Source organism: Mytilus edulis, chromosome 7, assembly GCF_963676685.1.
Source record: "Mytilus edulis chromosome 7, xbMytEdul2.2, whole genome shotgun sequence".
NCBI lineage: Eukaryota > Metazoa > Mollusca > Bivalvia > Mytilida > Mytilidae > Mytilus > Mytilus edulis.
In genome coordinates this window covers 6,874,566-6,890,551 of record NC_092350.1, presented here as the reverse complement: position 1 = coordinate 6,890,551, position 15,986 = coordinate 6,874,566, and the positions used below count along the sequence as shown (strand labels likewise).

The window sequence follows — 15,986 nt, the reverse complement described above, 5'->3', positions numbered from 1 at the left end:
AAACGTTACTCCGCTTCTTCTTATTTATTGTAATAAAAAGATTTTTTAATACTTAAGTTCAGGGAAGCAATACGCATGTGCAAGATCGATCGTGATTTTGCGTTATCTACTAATTAGATACGAGATTTGATAAACTGGGGGCATTATCAGTTTATTGATTTACCAGATCGGCATCGTTATTACTGTAGTCATATGCATAATTTATTTTCACATGCTATGGCAAACGAAAATATATACAACATATAACAAATAAAAGGCAGCAGCTAGAGAACAGAAGTTACAGAGTATACAATAATACTATGACATTATATGTGATCTAATTTTCCAAGCGGCTGCATTTGAATAAATGCATAGTTTTACTGTCAGAGATTTAGAATAAATTATCTAACTTGTGCCGATTTGGCCAAGAATAGTAGAATAAATATAAAATTCTATGCGCACAGATCTATACGTTGGACATGATAAAACAAAATGATATTCGTCTTCCAAAACATTCATATTGCAACATATACAAATTCTATTTTCTCTTTGAGTATTCAGATAACGACCAACTTCAACATTTAATCTAAGTGTGCCGCTACGCAATTTTGTTAATATAGATACATTACAATGAAAATCTAAGTATCTTTCAAAACCAAATACTACTTTATATCGTTTATAAATACAAAGTTTGTTACATTCTTCTAAAGCTGAAGATTCCACTGACATATTAAAACAGACTATTTTGACCGTTATGTTAATTAATCTTAATTACAAAAGGAACGGTAAGATATATGTCACCTGACTTTGAATGTTACCTTCACGCAAAAATGGACAGATTCATGCTGTGATGTTCACTTAGCAGATCGTCTGTATATTCAAGAAGGTACAGGTGCTATTTCATTACCATATCTGAGGAACTGATCTTAGGTCATAAAAATAAAAGTCAATCAACACCTAGGCCATATGGTATCATAAAGTTTTACCTTAAACTATTAATCTCACCAGGCGACAGCTAGAGACAATTTATATACCCTTAATAATCGTAATCATGTCCTGACAGTTAGGTACCATTAAAATATATGTTCAAAATGCTAGCCCTGATTGCATGCGTGTATTTACATAAATGTTTTGTGCTTAATTCAAATGCATCGGATATTGACAATTTTTGAAAGGAGGGGGAGATGGGTCGTTCAGCATTTTATTTTGATATATTGTGAAGCATACATAATATTGTATACAGAACATCAAGTTAATTCCAATAACAGCTACAGATCGTCATTCAAGTTTGGCATTTGATTACATACTTTTAATGCACAGTTCTGTCGTATATTTATTTTTGTGTCAGAAAATTCACGTTAGTAGGTAGAAAAATGATACTAAATGCGATTTTTTTTGTTATACTACAATTACTATAGAAAAAATACCCCCCCCCCCCCTAGACAAAAAGAAAACAATTATTGTCGTCTTGTCGAAAGCAAGGAGGTCTTTAAGATTTATGAGTGAAATAGCTGCCTACTTAGATCTTTTGACATACATCCTTCTTTTTGACAAGTTTCGCGAAAGCGATACTTAGCGATGCTAGGTTCCGTCGTCAGCATTCACGCCGACTAATTCAGCATTTAGGTTCAGTCTGTGGTTAACGTTTTGTTTTACATCAAAATCGTTGTCAAACATAATGGAATTTCGGGAAATTGGGAGCTTCTTTCTGTCCAAAATACAGTATCCAGGGCAAAATTTTGCAAATGTTTATTTTCATTTTTCCGTAGTTTACTACTAGATGGACTTCGTTTTTCCTGAACAGTTAATTTCATGTTTTGTCTGAAGTAAAGGTTTTCGTGCAGTCGTCAATAACCGTTTTGTTTAATCGTCCAGTTACAAGTTAAATGCATATCCATGCAGGTCAAGATCATGATAATGATATATGAATGTTGAAACTATTTTGTTCTACATTGCGCTGGACTTTCACTCGTGTGTTCAAAATGCAACAGTCAGAGTAAAGACATTTATATATCTTATAAGTGGGTGCGGCTTTTTTGCTCAGATTTTAATTCCATATGACGATCTGTAGCTGTTTGATTTTATGGGAACTTTATATTTTTATTATGGTTTGAACAAGGAACGTATATACTGTACCAAGGTTTAACGGTCAGATTATTTATACAATATTGAAAACATAACATTTATGAAGCCATGATGTTTATTTTTTATTGAATACATCGCATAATATCATTCATTACGACTATATGTGTTATGACCAGCAACAACTTTTCAAAAAGCTCCGTCCTACATGACAATCATATGGTTTAGATTGTTTATCTATATTCTCCCGAAAAAAGGCTTAAGAGAATAAATTATGTAGTGTCACCATTGTATGCTATACTGTTTTGGCAATTAATGCCATTACGCCAGCATGTTTCTGGAAATTATTCTCAATCAACAAAAAATTATATTTCTGCACATAAACTTCTTCAAAGTTCTTAACAGCTTCCAGGGACTTGAAGGACCTCGTTCCTTCTTTATCAAACATTTCGTTTTGGCTTTTTGCAAGCAGTAATTTCAATTTTTTTTCCCAATTTTCTCCCGTAATTTTTAAACACTATGTCCCGAAATTTTTCAAAATATTACTTATTTTACTTTATTACACATAAACATAAACAAACAAAAAACAGATGACACTCAACGACTTCACAGGTACACGGGAAAGCGGCAGGCGTCCTAATAAACGCCTATTAAACACCGAATATTGATGTGTACCATATATGACTTTGCCCCCAGTTCAACTAAATCTCGTATATTCTCGCATGAGTTTTGATTAAACGCTTGACCCACTCAGAATTCTAGGTCGCGAACAAGCTTTCCCTAAACTACTGTATTCAATCAAAGACTAAAAGAAATGAAAATTCATTTGCAAAGTTGTCTAGGTTAATCTGTTTGTATGAAACATACATATTATAAATAATAAACAGGCTATTGATATGAGTGTTTTCATTATATGACGAATTGGTGCTTTTCTCCTCCTAATTTTAAGGTAATAATTATTTCATGGTTGAGCTAGCAAGGAAGCTAACCACCGATTCTACCTGTAGCTTCATACTCGACTATGATTATATAAATTATCTTGCTATCTTGACAAGTCAATGTCACTTACATGCCACCATACAATTTAGAGACTTAGTTTGATTAAATTGTGTATATTTAAACAACGTGTAAGAGTATAAGATACTCGGCCTACATACATCATTTCTCATTCAAAAATCAAAAGAATACTGTTAGTTTCTATATGAAAGCACGTTTATATATAGACACATTGGGTCCCAGTGAGAAAACATGTTTTGCTAATTATTCCTATCTTCACAAAAACTTGTATGACGTGATATTCCAAGATATAAATATCATGTTTGTGAAATAGCTAAAGTAAAATGTTTTGATTAAAATAAAATTATCTATAGAATTAACTTTGAAATAAAAATGACAAAGTAACTAAATGACTGGTTTTTAAGGATGCAATTTATTCAGATCCAATTTTTTCAATTGTTATTGGCAACCGTTTTAGTCTTTTGACCTTTTTATGAATGAATAAAACCACGTTATATATTCTTAGGTTATTAGTAACTATTTAGATTTTTTTACCTTGTATAACTAAATAAAAATCCTGAACTTTCCATCATTCGTTTGAATAATCACATCTGTATTTACCATCATCATTCCAATCAACATTCAATAACGTAAGTACCTTTGAGGTTGTGTTGGAGTAATTTCTATTATCATTTATAATCCTACCATTTCGCTTCCATTGGAATTGAGTTCCAGATCTACAGTTCAAACGCTTTTCTGTTCGTGTGTCTGCCATATCTATATAATAAACAATAAACAATAAACAATATTAAGGTGGTATGGGAGTCTAAAATACTTTGGAATATAGTATATATTGATATACGTTCAAGAGTATAATAAAGATAACAGGTCACTGCACATTTTCTCAAGCTACAGGTTGTGACAAAATGACACGTTTTGTATGGATCATACAGGAAAAAACATCATTATGTGCTTAGAAGCTAAACTAAATGAGAGAATTGTAAAATAAATAACGAAAAGATAGCTTTTAACCAATGCTTTAAGAATATTTGGTTTTTTTACAATCCAAGATGTCGAAAGACACCTATAATACCTTAAATTGTCAAATTGCTATCGAACTGATGTATAGAAAATTAGTTTTTTACTCGGCGGGATTCGAACCCTTTCTTCTGCGACGTCGTGACAACTCCGTCTGCGTTGTGTCCAGATCCCCGTACCACCTGACCAACGACTGTACAAAGATAGCTTACGTTATTCGAGTGCCTTTCCTCTTCGGTTTAATCTAGGGTTGTAACACAGTATATAAATTAATGTACAGTGACAAGGAGATGGTGTACCTTTCAAATCAGCTATGGTGTATTTGTCGTAGATGATGCTACTTACCATGCCGTCACATCAAATTTTAATTTTCATTATATAGATTTAAACAATTATGACAGACATTCTCCATCGGATAACCCTTCGTTGTACTGATCAAATAAGAAAAATAAAATATTATCACTAAAAGCATTAACTCACGTAAAAAGAAAAACATTGCTGGTCCACAACTCCCCCTCCCCCCTTTTTCAAAATAAATAAGATTAAAAATTAAAACAAAAAAAATGAAAGACCTCATAATAATAATATCTAAAATGTGAATTGTTGTAACAAAATAAAAGTGTTTCCATTCTGTAATTTTATTATTCAAAATTCAAAAAAATATGGTTGCTAAGATCTTTTAATTTCATGGCATGTGATTACTAAGAACAAAACTATTTTTATATCATATCTACTATTCATAGTCTTGAAATTTAAAGCAAATAGTAGTTAATAAGGATTTATATGTTGTTGCTAGGAACAAAAATAATATCTCCCAAAAAAAGTTTTTCTGGTACGATACAAAATATAAAAAAATATATATAGGGTAGGTCGACTATTCATCATTTATCGCCAATCTGTAAATATTTTGTTAAATAAGAGAATGTCGTGCCATAGATAAATGATTGAGAGGATATCTCTTTCATTACTCTGACCGTCTATATTTATCCACAAAATTATGCATAAACTTGTTTATGGATTACAGCTTACTATTTTAACAAGAGATTTACCTTAGTCTGTAAAAAGAGTATCAAACAAAATATATTCAACACTTCATCTTATATAATAGAATACCGGATTTTGTTTGGTGATACCCAGTGTATTTTTCACATATTTTCCTCAATTCAAACGAATTTGCAGGTTTTCACCACTGCTGGTGAATATGCCTCAAAATCCTCTCGTGGTATTTGGTCATTTGGATATTCATTTTTTTTTATCTTGGGAGCCTGTTCACGACAAAATTATTCGGAACCTTTCTCACCTTATTCCGATGATTAAGGCAACATGATCAGGTAATATTGATTGATAGAGGTGATCCTAATACTGTGAAAAACTGCCAACACGACTGTAGGCGGCCATAAGGGAGAAAGATTTGGTACTGCCGTTCTTAAGAATCATAACGGTGTCCAATGCGATGATCGGCAGCACATAAAATGTATCAAGATGACAGTTAACCAATATAATGATTTATCTGAATCTACAGACTGATCGATGGTTTTGCAAAAATGTACATTACCAAACTTTACATATATTTTTTTGTTATTTCAATACAAAGAACTATTGACAACGAATACATGTAACATGCTCACTATTTCTGAAACAAAAATAGATGACAATTTTACAAATGCCCAATTTGAAGTTTGACAGTTGTCATCTCAGGACCGACAGAATTTTAAATGAAGGTGGATCCTGAGATGACAACTATTACTATATTAGATCTGACTTAGCTTGTGACCGTAATAATAAACAAGAATATGAGAACTAAGAATCAATATTCACTGAAATCAGCATTGAACATAAGAAATGGTTGATATGTGGTATGTAAATATCACCTTCTTTACACGATGATCAATACAGTTAAGATTTCAGATAACATATAACCAAATTACAGTAAGATATGACAACATTCTTATAATTGGTGATCTTAATTACAACATGTTAAATGCTGGTAGAAATACGCCATGTGACATTTTTTGATTTTACTAAAGACGCATTGCCAACATTAAATGATGTTATTCTTACAAACAAGCCTAAAAATTGCAAAATGTAACATGTGTAACAAATTTTAACTGTGGCCTGGGTGATGTGAACAACTTAATATCAGTACAGATAAAAGTCGCCAAGATAAAAAATTAATTGATCATTAAATACTTTTGGAGAATCAATTAGATCAAAATAAAATCAAATCAGAACTATTAGAAATTATAATTGAACATCCTGACGCTCGGCTGATACAACATATGCAAATTATGAAAAATCTTTTCTAAAAGTGGCCAATAAGCATGTCCCCTTGAGATAAGAAAAATTATCCTGTCCCTTTTATGAACAAAACCTTATGACAAGCAATTTACAGAAGGATAATGTTGCATAATAGAATTTTTAAAACATAGATCCAGTTAAATTTGGGAAAATTAAAGACCGCAAAGAAACTTGGTTACAAAAATTAAAAAGAAATCGGTGCTAAATTATTATTTTTAACAATCTTCCTGAGCGAGGATCTATTCTGATGTCAACTTAAAAGTCATGTAATGGTCCAAATAGAATGTCAAATTCAGCGTCCAGAGCGTGGATTAATTCTGATGTCAACTATAAAGTCAAATAATGGTCAAATAAGACTGGCACATCCAACGTCCTGAGCGTGGATTAATTCTGATGTCAACTAAAAAGTCATGTAATGGTCAAATAAGACTGGCACATCCAACATCCTGAGCGTGGATTAATTCTGATGTCCACTTTACAGTCATGTAATGTTCAAAGAAGATTGGCAAATCCAACGTCCTGGGCGTGGATTTATTCTAATGTCCTCTAAAAAGACATGTAATGGTAAATTGATTGGCACATCCAACGTCCTAAGCGTCGATTAATTCTGTTGTCCACTAAAAAGGAATTTAATGGTCAAATAAGACTGGCACATCCAACGTCCTGAGTGTGTATTAATTCTGATGTCCGCTAAAAAGTCATTTTATGGTAAAATAAGACTGGCACATCCAACGTCACAAGCGTGGATTAATTCTGATATCCATTGAAAATACATCATGGTCATTCAAGATTGGCACATCCAACTACATGTAGCTGAGCGTGGATCTATTCTGATGTCCACTTAAAAGTCATGTAATGGTACAAATATAATGTCAAATTCAACGTCCAGAGCGTGGATTAATTCTAATGTCCATTAGCAAGTCATGAAATGGTCAAATAAGATTGGCACATCCATCGTCCTGAACGTGGATTAATTCGGATGTCCACTAAAAAATGTAATTATGGTCAAATAAGACTGGCATATCTAACGTCCTGAGCGTGGATTAATTCTGATGTCAACTAAAAAGTCAAATAATGGTCAAATAAGACTGGCACATCCAACATCCTGAACGTGGATTAATTCTGATGTCAACTTGAAAGTCATGTAAGGGTCAAATAGAACTGGCACATCCAACGTCCTGAGCGTGGATTTATTCTGATATCCATTGACAAGTTATATCAGAAGTTGGAAACCAATACCTTCTTTGACAAGAATATTATATTTCAGTCGATATCAGAATGAATCAACCCCCAGGACGGTGGATGTGACCATTTTTGTTCATAATATGAATTTTCGGTTGACATTAGAAAAAAAACTCACTGGTCAGAGCGTTGAGTGAGCATACCTTCTATGACCATTATATAAATTTTGGGTGACATTCACCTCAAAAGCTAATCAAACTTTTGAACACACTTATTCGGAAAGAATATAGTTACGATACTGTTGTCAAGTTATTAAGGATTGCATATTTTGATATTAATATTGATTTATTCATAGGGTATTTTCATCGGCAATAAAGACTTTTTAGTGGACATCAGAATTAATCCACGCTCAGGACGTTGGATGTGCCAGTCTTAAATGACCGTGATATTACTTTTTAGTGGACATCAGAATTAATCAACGCTCAGGACTTTGGATGTGCCAGTCTTATTTGCCCATTACATGACTTGTTATTTGACATCAGAATTAATTCAAGCTCAGAACGTTGAATGTTCTAAGATTCTAGGAACATAATATTACCTATCAATGGAAATCAAAATTTATCCACGCTGAGGACGTTGGATATGCCAAGTTTCTACGTACATAATATTACTTTTCAATTGACATCAGATATTTTTCACGCTCAGGACGTTGGATGTGCCAGTCTTATTTGACCATTACATGACTTCTTAATGGAAAGCAAAATTAATCCACACTCAGGCCGTTGGATGTGCCAGTCTTAATTGACCATTACATGACTCTTTAGTTGACATCATAATTAATTTACGCTCAGGACGTCGGATGTGCCAATCTTATTTTACCATCACATGACATTTTAGGTGACATCAGAATTAATCCACGCTCAGGGCGTTTGATGTGCCAAGTTGCTACGAACATTATTCACTTTTCAATGGACATAAAAATTAATCCACTCTTAGACGTTTGATGTGTCAACGTTATTAAACCATTACATGACTTTTTAGTGGACATCAGAATAAATCCACGCTCAGGACGTTGTGTGTGCCAAGTTTCTACGAACATTATATTACTTTTCAATGGATATCAGAATTAATCCACACTCAGGACGTTGGATGTGCCAATCTTATTTTACCATTACATGACGTTTTAGTGGACAACAGAATTGATCCACTCTCAGGACGTTGGATGTGCCAAGTTTCTACGAACATTATATTACTTTCTTGTATGACTATGAAATACTTATCAATGGAGATAAGAATTAATTCACTCTCAGGACGTTGGATGTGCCAGGTTTGTTTTTACCATTACATGACATTTTAGGGGACATCAGAATTGATCCACTCTCAGGACGTTGGATGTGCCAATCTTTTGTTTTACCATAACATGACTTTTCAGTGGACATCAAAATTAAAACACTCTCGAACGTTGGATGTGTCAATCTTTTTTTACATTATATTACTCTTCAATGAAGATCAGAATTAATTCACAATCAGGACGTTGGATGTGCCAATCTTCTTTGATCATCACATGACCTTTAAGTGGACATGATAATTAATCCACGCTCAAGACGTTGGATTGGCCAGTCTTATTTGACCAGTATATGACTTTTTAGTGGACATCAGGATAATTCCACGCTCAGGACGTTGGATGTGCCAAACTTGAATGACCATGGTATTACTTTTCAATGGATATCAGAATTAATCTGCGCTCAGGACATTGGATGTGCCAGTCTTATTTGACCATTACATGACTTTTTAGTTGACATCAGAATTAATTCACGCTCAGGACGTTGGATGTGCCAATCTTTTTTGACCATCACATGACATTTTAGGAGACATCAGAATTAATCCACGCTCAGCGCGTTGGATGTGCCAAGTTGCTACGAACATTATTTACTTTTCAATGGACATCAAAATTAATCCACTCTTAGGACGTTTGATGTGTCAACGTTATAAAACGTTTACATGACTTTTTTGTGGACATCAGAATAAATCCACGCTCAGGACGTTGTGTGTGCCAGGTTTCTACGAACATTATATTACTTTTCAATGGATATCAGAATTAATCCACACTCCGTACGTTGGATGTGCCAATCTTATTTTACCATTACATGACGTTTTAGTGGACAATAGAATTGATCCACTCTCAGGACGTTGGATGTGCCAAGTTTCTACGAACATTATATTAATTTCTTGTATGACCATGACATACTTTTCAATGGACATCAGAATTGATCCACTCCCAGGACGTTGGATGTGCCAATCTTTTGTTTTACCATGACATGACTTTTTAGTGGACATCAGAATTAATCCACTCTCGAACGTTGGATGTGCCAATCTTTTTTACCATTACATGACTTTTAAGTGGACATCAGAATTAATCCACGCTCAGGACGTTGGATGTGCCAAGTTTCTATGAACATTATATTACTTTTCAATGGAGATCAGAATTAATTCACGCTCAGGACGTTGGATGTGCCAATCTTCTTTGATCATTACATGACTTTTAAGTGGACATGATAATTAATCCACGCTCAAGACGTTGGATTTGCCAGTTTTATTTGACCAGTATATGACTTTGTAGTGGACATCAGAATAATTCCACGCTCAGGACGTTGGATGTGCCAAACTTGAATGACCATGGTATTACTTTTCAATGGATATCAGAATTAATCTGCGCTCAGGACGTTGGATGTGCCAGTCTTATTTGACCATTACATGACTTTTTAGTTGACATCAGAATTAATTCACGCTCAGGACGTTGGATGTGACAATCTTATTTGACCATCACATGACATTTTAGGAGACATCAGAATCAATCCACGCTCAGGGCGTTGGATGTGCCAAGTTGCTACGAACATTATTCACTTTTCAATGGACATCAAAATTAATCCACTCTTAGGACGTTTGATGTGTCAACGTTTTTAAACCATTACATGACTTTTAAATGGACATCAGAATAAAAAAAAAATCCACGCTCAGGACGTTGTGTGTGCCATGTTTTTACGAACATTATATTACTTTTCATTGGATATCAGAATTAATCCACACTCAGGACGTTGGATGTGCCAATCTTATTTTACCATTACATGACGTTTTAGTGGACGACATAATTGATCCACTCTCAGGACGTTGGATGTGCCAAGTTTCTACGAACATTATATTACTTTCTTGTATGATCATGAAATACTTTTCAATGGACATCAGAATTGATCCACTCTCAGGACGTTGGATTGCCAGGTTTTTTTTTACCATTACATGACTTTTTAGTGGATATCAGAATAAATCAACTCTCGAACGTTGGATGTTCAAATCTTTTTTACCATTACATGACTTTTAAGCAGACATGAGAATTAATCCACAATCAAGACGTTGGATTTGCCAGTCTTATTTGATCATTACATGACTTTTAAGTGGACATGATAATTAATCCACGCTCAAGACTTTGGATTTGCCAGTTTTATTTGACCAGTATATGACTTTGTAGTGGACATCAGAATAATTCCAAGCTCAGGACGTTGGATGTGCTAAACTTGAATGACCATGGTATTACTTTTCAATGGATATCAGAATTAATCTGCGCTCAGGACGTTGGATGTGCCAGTCTTATTTGACCATTACATGACTTTTTAGTTGACATCAGAATTAATTCACGCTCAGGACGTTGAATGTGACAATCTTATTTGACCATCACATGACATTTTAGGGGACATCAGAATTAATCCACGCTCAGGGCGTTGGATGTGCCAAGTTGCTACGAACATTATTTACTTTTCAATGGACATCAAAATTAATCCACTCTTAGGACGTTTGATGTGTCAACGTTTTTAAACCATTACATGAATTTTAAATGGACATCAGAATAAAAAAATCCACGCTCAGGACGTTGTGTGTGCCAAGTTTTTACGAACATTATATTACTTTTCATTGGATATCAGAATTAATCCACACTCAGGACGTTGGATGTGCCAATCTTATTTTACCATTACATGACGTTTTAGTGGACGACATAATTGATCCACTCTCAGGACGTTGGATGTGCCAAGTTTCTACGAACATTATATTACTTTCTTGTATGATCATGAAATACTTTTCAATGGACATCAGAATTGATCCACTCTCAGGACGTTGGATTGCCAGGTTTTTTTTTACCATTACATGACTTTTTAGTGGATATCAGAATTAATCAACTCTCGAACGTTGGATGTTCAAATCTTTTTTACCATTACATGACTTTTAAGCAGACATGAGAATTAATATACAATCAAGACGTTGGATTTGCCAGTCTTATTTGACCAGTATATGACATTTTAGGGGACATCAGAATTGATCCACTCTCAGGACGTTGGATGTGCCAATCTTTTGTTTTTACCATTACATGAATTTTTAGTGGACATCAGAATTAATCCACTCTCAAACGTTGGATGTTCCAATCTTTTTTACCATTACATGACTTTTAAGTGGACATCAGAATTAATCCACGCGCAAGACGTTTGATTTGCCAGTCTTATTTGACCAGTATATGACATCTTAGGGGACATCAGAATTGATCCACTCTCAGGACGTTGGATGTGCCAATTTTTTGTTTTACCATTACATGACTTTTCAGTGGACATCAGAATTAATCCACTCTCAAACGTTGGATGTGCCAATCTTTTTTACCATTACATGACTTTTGAGTGGACATCAGAATTAATCTACGCTCAGGACGTTGGATGTGCCAAGTTTCTACGAACATTATATTACTTTTCAATGGAGATCAGAATTAATTCACGCTCAGGACGTTGGATGTGCCAATCTTCTTTGATCATTACATGACTTTTAAGTGGACATGATAATTAATCCACGCTCAAGACGTTGGATTTGCCAGTCTTATTTGACCAGTATATGACTTTTTAGTGAACATCAGAATAATTCCACGCTCACGACGTTGGATGTGCCAAACTTGAATGACCATGGTATTACTTTTCAATGGACATCAGAATTAATCTGCGCTCAGGACGTTGGATTTAACAGTCTTATTTGACCATGTTATAACTTTTCAATGGACATCAGAATTAATCCAAGTTCAAGACGTTGGATATGCCAGTCTCAAATGACCATGATATTACTTTTGGTGGAAATCAGAATTAATCCACGCTCAGGGCGTTGAATGTGCAAGTCTTAAATGACCATTATATTACTTTTTAGTGGACATCAGAATTAATCCACTCTCAGGACGTTGGATGTGCCAGTCTTATTTGCCCATTACATGACTTTTTAGTTGACATCAGAATTAATCCACGCTCAGGACGATGGATGTGCCAGTCTTATTTGCCCATTACATGACTTTTTAGTGGGCATCAGAATTAATCCGCGCTTTGGACGTTGGATGTGCCAGTCTTATACGACCATTACTGGACTTTTCAATGGACGTCAGATTTTATTCACGCTCAGCACGTTGGATGTGCCAGACTTATTTGACCATTACATGACTTGTTAGTGGACATCTGAATTAAATCACGCTCAGGACGTTGGATGTGCCAGTGTTATTTGACCTTTACATGACAGTTTTGGGGACATTACAATTAATCCACGCTCAGGATGTTGGATGTGTCACACTTATTTGACCTTTAAATGACTTTTTAGTGGACATCAGAGTTAATCCACGCTCAGGCCGTTGGATGTGCAAATCCTATTTGACCATTGCATGACTTTTTAGTAGACATCAGAATACTGTAAACCAACTTATTTTCGCGAGCGATTTATTTTCGCAAATTTTGCGAGTACAAAATTAACACGAATATAAATCGTCGCAAAAATGTAAAACGTGGATATTTCCTTATTAAACTACATCTAATGAATTTGAAAATCGCGAAATTAAAAAGCCGCGAATTGGACTAGAAAGGGTAAAACGCGAAATAAAGTATCCGCGAAAATAAGTTGGTTTACAGAATACCCACGCTGAGGACGTTGGATGTGTCTGACTGATTTAACCATTACATGACTTTTTAGTGGACATTATAATATATCCACGCTCAGGACGATGAAAGTGTCTATGAACATAATATTACTTTTTGATGGAAATTCACGCTGATGAGGTGAGCTATGCCAGTCTTATTTGACAATTACATGACTTTTTAGTTGACATCAGAATAAATTCACGCTCAGGACGTTGGATGTGCTAATCTTATTTGATCATCACATGACATTTTAGGGGACATCAGAATTAATCCACGCTCAGGACGTTGGATGTGCCAATCTTATTTTACCATTACATGACTTTTAGTGGACTTTAGAATTAATCCACGCTCAGGACGTTGGATTTGCCTAGTTTCTACAAACATAATTTAACTTTTTGATGGAAATCAGAATTAATCCACGTTCAGAACGTTGGTTGTTGCAGTCTTATTCGACCTTAACATGACTTTTTATTTGACATCAGAATTAATAAACGCTCAGGACGTTGGATGTGCCAGTCTTATTTGCCCATTACATGACTTTTTAGTTGACATCAGAATTAATCCACGCTCAGGACGATGGATGTGCCAGTCTTATTTGCCCATTACATGACTTTTTAGTGGGCATCAGAATTAATCCACTCTCAGGACGATGGATGTGCCAGTCTTATTTGCCCATTACATGACTTTTTAGTGGGCATCAGAATTAATCCGCGCTTTAGACGTTGGATGTGCCAGTCTTATACGACCATTGCTGGACTTTTCAATGGACGTCAGATTTTATCCACGCTCAGGACGTTGGATGTGCCAGACTTATTTGACCATTACATGACTTGTTAGTGGACATCTGAATTAAATCACGCTCAGGACGTTGGATGTGCCAGTGTTATTTGACCTTTACATGACAGTTTTGTGGACATCAGAATTAATCCACGCTCAGGATGTTGGATGTGTCACACTTATTTGACCTTTACATGACTTTTTAGCGGACATCAGAATTAATCAACGCATAGGACGTTGAATGTGCCAGTCTTATTTGCCCATTACATGACTTTTTAGTTGACATCAGAATTAATCCACGCTCAGGACGATGGATGTGCCAGTCTTATTTGCCCATTACATGACTTTTAAGTGGGCATCAGAATTTATCCACTCTCAGGACGATGGATGTGCCAGTCTTATTTGCCCATTACATGACTTTTTAGTGGGCATCAGAATTAATCCGCGCTTTAGACGTTGGATGTGCCAGTCTTATACGACCATTGCTGGACTTTTCAATGGACGTCAGATTTTATCCACGCTCAGGACGTTGGATGTGCCAGACTTATTTGACCATTACATGACTTGTTAGTGGACATCTGAATTAAATCACGCTCAGGACGTTGGATGTGCCAGTGTTATTTGACCTTTACATGACAGTTTTGTGGACATCAGAATTAATCCACGCTCAGGATGTTGGATGTGTCACACTTATTTGACCTTTACATGACTTTTTAGCGGACATCAGAGTTAATCCACGCTCATACCGTTGGATGTGCAAATCCTATTTGACCATTGCATGACTTTTTAGTAGACATCAGAATACTGTAAACCAACTTATTTTCGCGAGCGATATATTTTCGCGAATTTTGCGAGTACAAAATTAACACGAATATAAATCGTCGCGAAAATGTAAAACGTGGATATTTCCTTATTAAACTACATCTAATGAATTTGAAAATCGCGAAATTAAAAAGCCGCGAATTGGACTAGAAAGGGTAAAACGCGAAATAAAGTATCCGCGAAAATAAGTTGGTTTACAGTATATCCACGCTGAGGACGTTGGATGTGTCTAACTGATTTAACCATTACATGACTTTTTAGTGGACATTATAATATATCCACGCGCAGGACGATGAAAGTGTCTATGAACATAATATTACTTTTTGATGGAAATTCACGCTGATGAGGTGAGCTGTGCCAGTCTTATTTGACCATTACATGACTTTTTAGTTGGAAATCAGAATTAATCCGCACTAAGGCCGTTGGATATGCCAGTCTAATTTGACCATTACATGACTTTTTAGTTGACATCAGAATAAGTTCACGCTCAGGACGTTGGATGTGCTAATCTTATTTGATCATCACATGACATTTTAGGGGACATCAGAATAATCCACACTCAGTACGTTGGATGTGCCAATCTTATTTTACCATTACATGACTTTTAGTGGACTTTAGAATTAATCCACGCTCAGGACGTTGGATTTGCCTAGTTTTTACAAATATAATTTAACTTTTTGTTGAAATCAGAATTAATCCACGTTAAGAACGTTGGTTGTCCCAGTCTTATTCGACCTTAACATGACTTTTTATTTGACATCAGAATTAATCAACGCTCAGGACGTTGGATGTGCCAAGCTTCTTTGAACATAATATTACTTTTCAATTGATATC

General features: G+C 35.0%; 1 protein-coding gene across 1 annotated transcript in view; it reads right to left on the bottom strand.

Annotated features, from left to right (window-relative positions):
- Positions 1-15,986, bottom strand: part of LOC139529833 (uncharacterized) — a 109,943-nt gene that overhangs the window by 65,069 nt on the left and 28,888 nt on the right. Inside the window, exon 3 of the mRNA XM_071325743.1 lies at positions 3,613-3,834. The gene's annotated coding sequence lies outside the window, so the exon portion shown is untranslated. The remainder of the gene's footprint in view (positions 1-3,612; positions 3,835-15,986) is intronic.